The sequence below is a fragment of the Equus asinus genome, chromosome 27, assembly GCF_041296235.1.
Source record: "Equus asinus isolate D_3611 breed Donkey chromosome 27, EquAss-T2T_v2, whole genome shotgun sequence".
In the NCBI taxonomy this organism is placed as follows: domain Eukaryota; kingdom Metazoa; phylum Chordata; class Mammalia; order Perissodactyla; family Equidae; genus Equus; species Equus asinus.
This window is the reverse complement of record NC_091816.1, coordinates 20,062,259-20,074,776: the sequence shown is the minus strand read 5'-3', so window position 1 is coordinate 20,074,776 and position 12,518 is coordinate 20,062,259. Positions and strand designations below refer to the sequence as shown.

Below are 12,518 nucleotides of genomic sequence, written 5' to 3'. Positions count from 1 at the left end.
AATGTGTACTGGCCTGCATGCTTTAGAGTTATTTTACTTAATTTATTCAAGAGTCCTAAAAGGCAGAAATAAGACAGGAAAAAGTTATTAATAGCTAGAACCAAAATGGCTCTCAGAGAAGAAAATAATACTCCCTGAGACCTGGGCATTTGTTTTGTGCCAAAGAGTCAAAGAGAGTAGAACTGCTGTGCATGAAACATACAGAAAGTACGGTTTTAATAGGAAGGAAGGTTAATGGTAAGCAACATGAGGAGAAAGCAGGGAAAGAGAAGCAGGACTAGGTAGGTTAACGGCCAGTAAAAGCCAAGAATACAGTGGCTAACAACATTTTTAAAATATTGGTGCCTATGCCCTATTTTAAATTGTATTGCTGCTACCTCATGGTTTTTCCTAAATCTTGACACAGTCTACCAAAGTCACAAATTCTCCCCACTAAAAAAAAAGTGGGGGTTTTTTGAAAATCAAGGAAAGTAGTGAATTTCATACCTGGGTCAAAGAGATGAGAAACAGAAGGAGCAATGGTAGAAGCAAAGGTTCAGAAGCAGAGATGATGATGAGAAAATAAGAGTTCTCCCTCATCTTTGGAGGACTGTGGATGTCCACTGGGCATGGAACTGCGCAGGCTGGAGGGGGACTGAGTGAAGAGGTGATGGTGAGATAACACTATCTATAATTCAAGGGGCAGGGAAAGCCATTAGACATCAGGGTTATAATAGGTCTCTTATTTTACAAACAATAACACTAACATTCAAAGGAGTTGAATTTTGCCAAGGTCATTCAGCTAAAAATGTCAAAAAAGAATATGAACTCAAATTGCTTTGATTCTAGGATCCTAACTTATCTCATTCACTAGAGCATAATATTAAAAGGATTACTGCCACAATTAGAAGGACCCACAACTAAAATACATACAACTTTGTACTGGGGGGATTTGGGGAGAAAAAGAAGGAAAAAAAAAAAAATAAAAAAATAAAAGGATTATCATCCATGACAAAGTAGGATTAATCCCACAGATGTTTTAATGCTAGGATATCTACTAGAATGATATATTATATTAACAGATTACATAGTAGGTTAAATTTTGTCATCTCAGAATAAAAAGTAACGTTATAAAATTCAACACAATTTCAAAATATCTTTAAAAGTAGAAATACACTTCTTCACAGTTATATGTATTTTTATACTGTTTCTGTTTTTTTCAATGAGTATATTTTACTTTAACAATTTTCTAAAGAGTTGAAAGATATATATTTTAAACCAAGAGCCAACAATCTTAAAATAAGACATAAAAGACATCCCTATTAAAATAAAAACCAAAACAAGAATGTCACATCAGTTATTTAGCACTGTTTTAAAAGTTTTACAAAACAGAAAAATATGAAACACGTATTAATATCAAAAAGAGAAAAGGTGGTATTCTTAAAAAATATGCATTAAAAAACCTAGAGAACTTCAAAATATCACCAAAAACCATTTAGGAAATATGAAAGTGACAAAAACAAATAAAATATCTAGGAATAATATAATTTTGCCCTATGTGAAAAAGCACTATTAAACTCAATAAATAAGAGAAAATTTTAATAAGCAGGAAAACAAACTATCTTCCCCAATGGGAAGACAAATACTATAAATATGCTATTTTTTCTAAATGTATAGGCTTAATAAAATTCCAATAAAAATCCCACTGGGATTCTTCTTGGAATAGAATAAAACAAGTCAGAATAAACAAGTGAAAAAAAAATCGAATACCTGAAAAATAAAAGCAAGAGTAGCAATAAAGTAGAAAATTAGTCCCAAGATACTCAAGCACATTGAGTGCCTATACAGTTAAATAAGTACTAGCCTCCAAAAAGAAAATCCACGAATACATCAAATTAGAAAAATATAATGAGAAAAATTAATTATAGCTAACATGTGTACCTTGGCACTTGTTTACTATATGTCAAGCACCATGCTAAATATTTTATGTGCCCTGTATCATTTAATCCTCACAACAATTCTATAATGTAGGATTAGTCAACTGATGGGACAATTTGTTAACAACTTTGAAAAAGATTTATTTAGAGTTTTAACAGGCTTTTTAAACTAGATTCTTCACCTCAAACACAGAAGACAGAAAATGATTTGAGTGACTATTTTCTCAGTTCTCCCAAGGCTGGTACATACCCAGAAGAGAAATTAATTTACAGTAAACAATGGATGTCTTACAGTAAGAGAGCTTAATTCTCTCCCAATTGAAAAAGACTGTCTTATACCATAACACCAAGAGACTAAGTAGATTAAAACAGATAAATAAGATTAAAAAATCAAACAACAGGGGCCAGCCACATGGTGTAGTGGTTAAGTTCACTAGTTCCACTTTGGCGGCCCAGGGTTCACAGGTTCAGACCCCAGGTGCAAATCTACACACTGCTCATCGAGCCATGCTGTGGTGGCATCCCACATACAAAAAACAGAGGAAGATTGGCACAGATGTTAGCTCAGGGACAATGTTCCTCAAGCAAAAAGAGGAAGATCTTAGCTTAGGGTTGATCTTCCTCACCAAAAAAAAAAACCAAAAAAAACAAGTAAGAGATAAACAAGAAAATAGAACAGACCTTAAAAATAGAAATCTTACTAATTTGGAATGCAGAAATAAAAAGGAAAAAGTTCAACAGATTGTATTCACATAAAAGTGAATCCTAAGTATGCTGAGAATAAAAAGTAAACAACAAAATGGGAAAAAAATCTGAAAGAAATATGACATATAGTTAACGTCTTTACTATATAAAGAATTTGTAAAAAAAAAAAAAACACTAAAAAAATAAAAGTATGAACACGCAATTTACAAAGAAATCGGTAAACATAACATGATAAAAATATTAATAATAAAGTCCAGGTGCAAACTAAAATAAAAGACTATTAAACTTCCTAAATTATATATATGACCCAATCCTAACGACAGCAAAGGGAAACTGGAACTCTCAGTCACTATGGTGAGAACATAAATTGGTATAACCTTTCTGGAGACCATTTTGACAACACTGTATCAAGAACTAAAACTGAATTTTGACCCAGTAATCCTACCCCTCTATAGGTAACCTAAGAAAATAACCTCAAATATGGGGGGCAGAGACTATAATGAAGGAAGTTGTTTATTATGCTATAATTGTGAAAAAACTGAAAACAAACTAAACGTCAAACAATAGGCTGAATGCTATTAGGCAAGGGTATCCTTCAAAACATATAATTATGAAGACTGAACAATACTGCTTGTGTTTATAACATTACCATATAGTACAAAACAAGAAAAAGGCAATATGCAAAATTGGATATAGATTTTTAAAAAACTAAGAAAATATACTAAATTGCTTGAATGAGAACAACTGTTGGCTACAGGAGTGGGAATGTGATAATTATTCCTCTTCTCTCTGTCTTATATATTTTCAGAAATACTTTATTTTTCATACTAAAAATATATTTAAGAATTTTACAAAATAATTGACACACATAAAGAGTATGTCCAGTGAACTGAAATGACTCACTTAAACAAAACATTTTGCAACTACTATTTTCTAGATGTACAAACATAATTTGTAATATTAAAGAATAGGAGCTCAGAAAAATACATATGCAGTAGACTCGATACCATATTTAAAAGCACTATAAGCAAAATGTCTTAATATGTAAATTAGAATGAAAAATTGTTGAAGTATTTCAGTAAAAACCCTGACATAATGTTTTTTCTTAAAATAGAGTATGTAATACTTTCTATCAGTAGAACAGTAAAGTAAGTTTACTTTAAGATAAACTTATTAGACTATACTTGGAGAGATGTTTTATATTCTATTTTTATATTATGATAAATTCCCCCTAAATGAGAAGTTTCTTCTAAGGATCTATTTGTAGGCTAATTACTCTGAGCACTATCAAAATAAGTTTCTAAAACAATTTAAAAACTATGTATTAAAATTAGTTCGGGAAAACTAGATTAAATATTCTTTTAAATCTTTTTTAAAAGACCATTTACTACATAAAGTCTATTAAGTTTATAAAATAAACAACTTCATCTACTGTTATATTGTAATTGATATGTGATGAGATGGAATATTTAATAACTTAATAATTAGGATACCAAATGTGTTAAAAGGCACATCCCTACAGAAGTAAAAATATTAGTATAAAACTAAAAAATAACTGCATGTCGATTCTCAGTATGTTAAAATCCAGCTGATTTCTCTAAGACAATAAATATGCCAACCTCTCTTACTACCTCAAAGTTACCATTAAGAATACAGGATCTCTGCCTTCTAAATTTTATTCTGTAGACACATTACTATAAACTGTTATTTATACTGTTTTATTATTATAAACTATTATTTACATAGAAAAATTTACCATAATCAAAACACTAGGCATGTAAAGAAGAGGACCAAGACTTCTACAGCAAATAAACAGGGCTTGGTGACTATAATGATGGGGGAGATAAGGCAGTGAGGAAGGAGTTAAAGGATGAACTGCAGGTTTCCAGCTTGAACAACTGGGTATATGATGCATTCAAAGTGATATGAGTTTTTGTTGTTGAGAGACACTGACGAGTTCAGTTTTGGAAATGTTGGGTTTGAGATGCCTATTGTACACCCAATTAAATTTGTCTAGTGGACAAATACTGATCTCTCGGAAGTGAAATCTAGGCTAAAGAGAGAAGTGCAAGTCTGCCACTCATAAAAGTACCTGAAGTGGAAGGGAAGGTTCAGGAAGAAGATAAAGAGTAAGAGAAGAAGACTGGACCTGGAACATTGATATTTAGGAGAAAGACAGAGGAAAAGAACACTGAGAAGGTACAGAAAGGCAGGAGGGAAATCAAGAATGTGCTAGAAAGAGGAATAAAGTGTGTAAAGGAGGAAGATACGATCAGAATGTGAGATGTTACTTAGTCATATAAAAGAGTACTAGGAAGTGTCCACTTGGATTTAGCAACAAGGAGGTTACCAATGACCTTGATAAGAGCAATTTCAGCAGGGTGATGAGGGTCAATTCCACAATTAGAATGCATTTATTAACAGGAAGGGAAAAAAAATAAAGGGAGTCATTAAGCAATTTTTTCAAGGAACCAGTCTATGAAGTGAAGCAGGCAGAGAAGGTCATGAAGAAAGTTTTGTTAAAATGGAAGTATCTTGAGTACGTCTAAAATTTGTGGAGAAAGAGCTAGTAGAGGGAGATACCGAAGACACAGAAGAGAAAGGAGGTAAGCAAATAGCATGGGTTCTCTGGAAAAGTGGGAGCGACTGGGTTCCAGGACATAAGGAAAATGATTAGCTTTAGACAGGCAGAGGGAAACCTCTTTCACTGAAACAAAAGGAAACAAGCAAAGGATAAAACTGGATAGAGGCTGGTTAGCAGAGTTCGTGGTAGGAAGTTGAGGGAGTTCATAAGTGATGTGAAGTAGAAAGGACTGTTCGTTAAATTTGTCATGAGAGTGAGGTGAGTGAGAGATTTGAGAAGAGTAAGGGAGAATCACTGTGGGCAAAACTCACGACTCAGGTGAGAGCAGAGATCATTCACGGATATAACTAATCTGCAGTGTGAATTTTTTTTCCCCAGCAGTGCTCATCAGTCTTGGTATAAACACTCCACTGAAGCCATCCAAAGCTGGCACTTTGCCAGGGAGGTTTAATAGAAGGACAATACGATAGAAAAGTTAAGCCAGAGGAAAACAATTGGTGTAAGTGATGGAGGATAGTATAGGAAGCTAAATGGGGATAAAAGTAAAATTCTTCTACTTTAAACAAGCACTTCTATCCACCCTACAACCTACAAACTAAGTTGAAAATATTATTTATTTATAAGTTTAATTTAGCTATTTTTGACAGCTTTATTTGGCTGCCTTATCTTGCAAAGACACGAAATGCAAAAATACTATGGTAATTTATAAGCTACTTTCAGTGACTGATCTTTTTGAAGAAAATCCTGTTGCAGGATTCCCTCTATAGAGCAGTATTATATATATATCTTAGCAGGATATCACAGTATTTACCATGGAAATACTAAGGTTTACCTTTGAAATAAGGATACAAAGTAAAGAAGAAATTAAGTAATCAAGTAAACAAAAAAGATTATTTTCCTAAAATCTTTAAAATTCAGATATTATTTCTCAAATGGCATTAAATTACTCAAAACCATTTCTGCAAATATCTTACTTCTTAACTGACAGCTATAGATCAAAGTTTTAGAACTACTCATCCAAATAAAACAACGTAGAAAGTACATTTTTTCCCCCTAAATTCTACTTAGAGTCACAAAATAACCAAAGCTGGTATTTTATATATCTGTGCAAGTTTTCTAAAGGTTGCATTATTTGGGGTATTTCTTTTACTAATTATAAAAAGGAAATACTCAGTACACTGTTTTGAAAGTCTTAATACAGTATATAACTGTACTAAGCATTTTTAAAGGTAACTGAGAAGAAAATTTGTATTTGGTAATGTGTGTTGTTTAGTCCGCTTCATTTGAGGAAGTTCTCAATTTCTTCTCTGTACTTAAGATGGTCAAGTACCAAAAAAACCACACAGGATCCTTTCCACAGCTCTTTCAGGCTCGCTCTTTGAGACTTTCTAAAAATTTCAGTAATTTTCTAGAACTTGAGATATTTCTACAATTACCTTCTTCAAATTAAACAACTGAAAACTCTTAAGATATCGGAAGGAGGGAGATAAACAGACTGCAACAAAATTTAACATTCAATTTGAATCAACAAAAATTTGATTAGACCTAACTACATACCAAGTATTGCATAAGGTCTATCTTACCATTTTCACACCAACAAAATTTAATATATCCTTGCTTTCTACAAAAGCAGGAAGAACCCTGAGGTCCATTAAATTCTACTTGCCAAGACCTCTCCCTCCCTACAATTTATATTCAAATCTATCACTTCCTTGTCATTGATCACATATACCTTCTTAGACAAATCTGCAGGTCCTGCTACCACCATCCACCTGGAAACCCTATCATTAGTACCACTTCATCCCATACTCAGCAACAACAGCTCTTCCTATCATCCCCTTCCACTGCACCATTACAAACTCCCTATACATCCTCCACCTGTTCCCAAACATTCTTCCTCTATCTTTAGCTCCAATAAAATCCCAAATCCCTCTAAAAGCATTATTTCCTTGGAAATTCCTTCTAAATAAGACGCTACACTTCCTAGTCTCCCAGATTCATGGGGAAAGGATACTATTTGCAGACCATTCTTATTTAACTAATGCTTAACCTTCCTCTTTTGAACAAATTCGCCATCAAAAATGTCACTCTCCCTATTTTGGGCACCATTTGCTACTGTCCTTCCCAAGACAGTCTTGTACTTTTCTTGATAACAACTGGCTTGTGGTTTCATTCTCCACCTTCTTTCCTGCTTTCATGACTTGAACATTTGCCATGATTTTTCTAAGACTCTGGCCTCAATTCCAACATCCTCCTCATCTTCTCTATTCCAATACTGTTTTCACTCTGAACTGGTAATTTGTTCAAGATTCTGAACTTCTGAAATTCCTCTTTCTGATCGTTAAGTCCTTGCATTCTACTCTCACTTGCTCTTTCCTGCTCTTGGCCCTGCTGAATACTTCCAATCCCTTGATCATTTCTGTCTCCAGGAATCCATTAATCCCTTGCTTCCTTACTTAACCTCAAACACAAACCCACATAAGCCATTCCAAAAATGCCTTGACTTCCTCACCTATTTGCCCATTCTATCAAATCAATTATGGATAAATCCCACTACTTGCTTTCTCTGTTTCTACTCTCAAACTGTCAAACTGTGGGGAAATAGTTATAAAATGGCACTGACTGCATCCACTACTGAGGTATACTACACTATACGGTACACACACACACACACAAACTTCTAAAGGGGAGGTTTACTCCATGAGGTAAGGCACTTTATTTGTTTTGCTCACTGCCATATCTCCAGTACTTTACAGTCATTAAGCAGCACATTATAGACACTCAATAAAATTTGTAAGATGAACGTATTGCTATGTACCTCCTGTTGACTTCTTACTGAATTCCCTGGTGTGATTATTCCAAACCTTTCTACTTTTCCTACATCTCAAATACACTTGCCTCTTTCACAAATGGCCAAATCTCTTATTGAGAAAACCAAGATCTTCTAATGGGAGTTAATTCAATTGCCCTACATTTTTATTACATCTTATCCAACTTCCCTAATGTATTAAAAGGAAAATTATTTATTTTATAACTGATTTTATAATTCTTTTTATTTTACTAAGTGCCTCCTATACACTCTAACGTTAAGAACTCAAATGCACATATTCACATTTGACCTTTCCCTTGAGTTTCATTTTTCTTGTCCTATTCTGCTATAGTCTTCCAATTAAAAAAGAAAACACTACTGAGAATTATAATTAAGATATAAATCAATGCCAATCTGTATTTTCTCATGAGTCAGCTTATTTCACAAAGGAGTGGAAGATGAGTCTGCTTTACTATAAAGCAAGGATATACTAAACAAATTTTGAAAATGAACTGTCTTAAAATCTCAACAATATAAATTCAGACTCATTGAGATTTTCTTAAAAGAGCAATTATTTCTAAAACACATGTAACAAAAATTTCTTCTAATCCTCATCTTTTAGTCATTTAATTTCTAAATTGTCCTTGGCAAACAATTACTTATCTTTCCCTTAATGAACTCACACTGACTTTTTTCTGCTGGTCAGAAACTATCTTTAAATCACCAGCATTTGATAATGCACTGTGCATAGAAACTAAAGTTTAAAGTAATTTCAGATAGCTGAAAGAAAAAAACGAAATAGTAATAGTATTGTATAACAGCCAATCAAAACAGCCAATGAACAGAAAAGTTGTAGAAGAAGATGACTTCAGATTAAATGGATTTGGAAAGAGAGGGTATCCAAACAGTTGTTCCAGAACAAATTCAGATTCAAACGGGCTGAAGAAACTCTGTGAAGACAAAGGCATTTCAAAGGGTAATGCATAAACTATTCCAGTATTTAATAATTAGGGATGACATAGCTCTTTTCCAACAAAAGCATGAAGGCAGACCAAAGTGATATGCCAAAGAGCAGGGCAGACAGGGCAGCAATACAAGACTATTTATTTACTAAACAGAGAGGGCCCTCAACCGTGCTCTGGGATTGTGACAGCAGTCTCCATCAGAAAGTCGCCTTCAACTATAATAAGAAGGACAATAACATATATAATGATGTCAAATTACCTGTTTAGAAACTAGTTTTTGCAACTTAGAAAAGGCTCCTTTCCTGCTTCACACTTCAAAGCGGTTGCCTGCTTGTGATTAAAAAAAAAATCACGTCAGTAAATTCCTTACGCTATCAAGCACAAATAACAAAATTCTATTTATAACCAAAAATGTTTAGAAAGTCAACAGGAGAGCAAAAATCCAATTTATCAATATTTTAAACTCAAGTTACTTTAATTCTTTTGAAAAACAGTGTGATACAGATAAATGTTTCACATCCTCCAAACTTGTAGGATCCTACGGAACAGCAAAGTGATACCTTAACATCTACTCTGAAATATAAGGAAAACGGTTAACCCTAATTATCAGGTAAAGATCCACGCCGAAGTTTACTCTTCAGGTTGATCAAGGCATTAACTTTCTGTCACCCAAACTACTCAAGAACATGGTATATCCGACGATGAAAAAAGGTTTCTTTATTTAAAAGGTAGCGCCTTCACAAGAAAATAACCTCGTCACCGCATAAACACAAGGTTTATTTACCCTCAGTTCGAAAACTCAGTATTAGGATGGTTCCCAGGGGCTCCCCCCAGGAAGGTGATAGGGAAAGAAAGGAGCAGGTGCACCAGGCTCCACCACCCACTCCAGTAACCAGAGAACAGCAGAAGGCGGAGTCTGGAAGGCAGTTATGGGGCGGGGGCGGTAGGGGCGCCCAGAAAGCCCGCTCCTTCCAGCGCCAAAACACGAGCCGTCACCCGTGGCGCACCCCGCACAGACCTCAGACCACTCATACACACACACAAAACTCAGGCCAGGCGAGCTGGCGAGGAGTGGGCCGCGGGATGAAAAGTTTGGCCGACCCGCCTCCCTCGCGAGGCCTACTGCCTAATCCCCAGACACCCGTTTCTGCAAAGCAAGCAACGTTTCCCGAATCCCACTTGGCATTTCGTTTTCCCCATCCCAGGCCCACTGGAACTGGACCTGCTGCGAGGGATGGAGGAGGGGAGCGACGGGATGGGACTCGGGGAGCGGGGAGCGCTGTGAAATTAACATCCCCCCCGCAAGTCTAATCCACCTCTGAGCCCGAGTCAGGAACGTCTCCCGGCCCTTCGGCTCCCGGAACGCCCGAGACGCAGACAGCGCGCCGCTCACAGCCCAAGCCCAGGGTCGCGTCGCTCCTCGCCCGCCCTTCTCAACGCAAAATTCCGGACCTCGAGAGCCTCGCAGAACGGAATTTAGGGGATGGGAGGGACGGATGGGGCGCAGTGACGGAGACCATGGCCACAAGGCCCCTTGCTACGGAGAACCAGACCCTGTGCCCCTGACAACCAAACCACAGCGCCCGCTCCGCTCCCTCCAGGGGACATCCCTGGAGCACCCGGGACCAGAAAAAGAGGGGCGGGGAGGCAGGAAGGGGGTCTCCCGTCGCTGACGCGTCCGTCCCTAGATGCTCACCCGGAGGTCGCGTCGCTCGGCCCGGGGGAGGGGGCGGACCGACTGCCTGGGGGACGTGAAGCAGCAGCCAGAGGACCAGGGGCCACGGGGAGGCGCGGGCCGGAGGCCAGGCCCTACAGGTCCAGCGTCCCAGAGCCGTTGCTCTCCCGCCCTGCCCGCGGTGCCCTGTTGCCAAGGGCTGGGGACGCGCAGACATTACCTGTAAACGAAGCAGCCGCTCCTGCCAAGGGCGGAGTAGCGGTCGGCCCCCACGACCCTCCACCCGCGGCGGGGAAAGTCCACAAGTCCCCTGGCTGCCTAGGGCGCAATGGCCGCCTTTTCTACCTCAGCTCCTCGGCGCCAACCGCCGCAGCCACCGCCATCTTAGGATCTCATTGTGGTGGGAGAAGCGGGGCGGGGGGACTGCAGAGGGGGCACCGCGCGGGGAGACATGCGCCGTCTCCTCGGCAACGGCCGCGCGGGGGCGAGAACTCGCTGGGGCGGGAGCCGCAATGCGATCAACGCGCTAGACTGGAGTCATGTGACCCGCCGGAGTCTGTGGTGTCACTTCTGCCTCTTTAGCCGGGCGCCGATTACACAAACGAACTACCACAGACTACATATCCCAGAATGCCAAACTCGACCCCCCCCCGGTTATAAGTGCCTGTGTGTTCACCAAGGGGGGAATGACTACAAATCCCAGCAGGCTGTGCGCTTGCGGCGCTGCTTGTCGAAGGACCGGCTCGAGGCCTGCGCGGAAGTGGGTTGACCCCCACCTCGGCAGCCGGGGAAAGAGCGGTGGTGCTTTCTGGTGTTCCGTGGGAGTGTCAGCTCCGGACGCTGCCGGAAGGAGGAGGGAAGACCAAAGACCCGGATCACCCTTCTAGTCCCTGTCCACCCACATCCCGGTCACGCAGAGATGGAAAGACAAGGGCCTTTACAATGTAGTCCTAGTTTTACACGTGAGGGGATAAATCCACGGGAGTTAATTGTCTAATCGTCGTATATCTGGTCAGTGGGAGAATCATAAATGTTAATAATTAACGCCACCTTGCATTAATGCCCTACTTTTGCCTTAAAAAAACCAGATGATTTTCATCAGAATGTAATACCAAGAAGGTTTCTCTAAAAGCGCAGTTTGTGAATTCCCTTTTGATTACACTCTTCTCAGTAGCAGCTCTTTTTAAGGTTAGTAAATTGATAGGTTGTCTCGTAAAACAAAACAAAAAAAATGCTGCAAAGTGACAATTAAGGCCTTCAGTGTACCTACTTTGAAAAGTTAAAACAGGTCAATTTTACTTGAGTCCAAGGGCATTCTATTTTTAGACAGTTTATTTTGGGATAAGTTAGTTTATTTTAACCAAAATAAAGATGTGAGGAATGACGAATGGGCATCTGGGTTCCAACAACAAGTTACTCTCAACGACCAACAGAAATTGTTCACAAAACCAATTAATAGAACTGCATCTCAATACATAATTCGGATAAATAAAGCTCTTGCTGCTCCTGTAATTTGCAACTGTATCCAGGTTCAGTCCCAGGGCAACGATCTTTGACACTATTTATTCGTCTTACATTTTTTAGGACTTGCTGTGTGTCTAGCATTGCTAATTACGAAAGTAGCAAAAACATACTCCCTTTCCTCGAAGAGCTCATATTTTAGCCAATGATGGAGAAATAGGCTATGATGTAAATAAGGTCTGTTTTGTAAGAAAACAAAGGGCTGTGGGAACTCAGAGCAAAGAGCGACTCAACGATTAGGTGTCTATTGTGGTGCAGAGCGCCCGAGGCCCCATTCTGATTCCGCCGCTCACTGTCTCTAAGATCTTGGCTAAGTTACTTAACCTTTTTGAGCCTCAATTGC

The 12,518-nt window shown here is 38.4% G+C and overlaps 1 protein-coding gene across 50 annotated transcripts in view; it reads right to left on the bottom strand.

Annotated features, from left to right (window-relative positions):
* Window positions 1-11,286, bottom strand: part of PCM1 (pericentriolar material 1) — an 84,082-nt gene extending 72,796 nt beyond the window's left edge. For 22 of the 50 annotated variants that reach the window (XM_070499670.1, XM_014836477.3, XM_070499678.1 and 19 more), the window contains exons 1-2: window positions 10,875-11,265; window positions 9,239-9,306 (exon numbers count right to left, since the gene is read on the bottom strand). The gene's annotated coding sequence lies outside the window, so the exon portion shown is untranslated. Of the gene's footprint in view, window positions 1-486; window positions 668-9,238; window positions 9,310-10,874 lie in introns of all 50 variants that reach the window. The other 28 variants (XM_014836469.3, XM_070499669.1, XM_070499671.1 and 25 more) reach the window with 5 other exon arrangements.
* Between the last annotated feature and the right edge of the window lie 1,232 nt (window positions 11,287-12,518).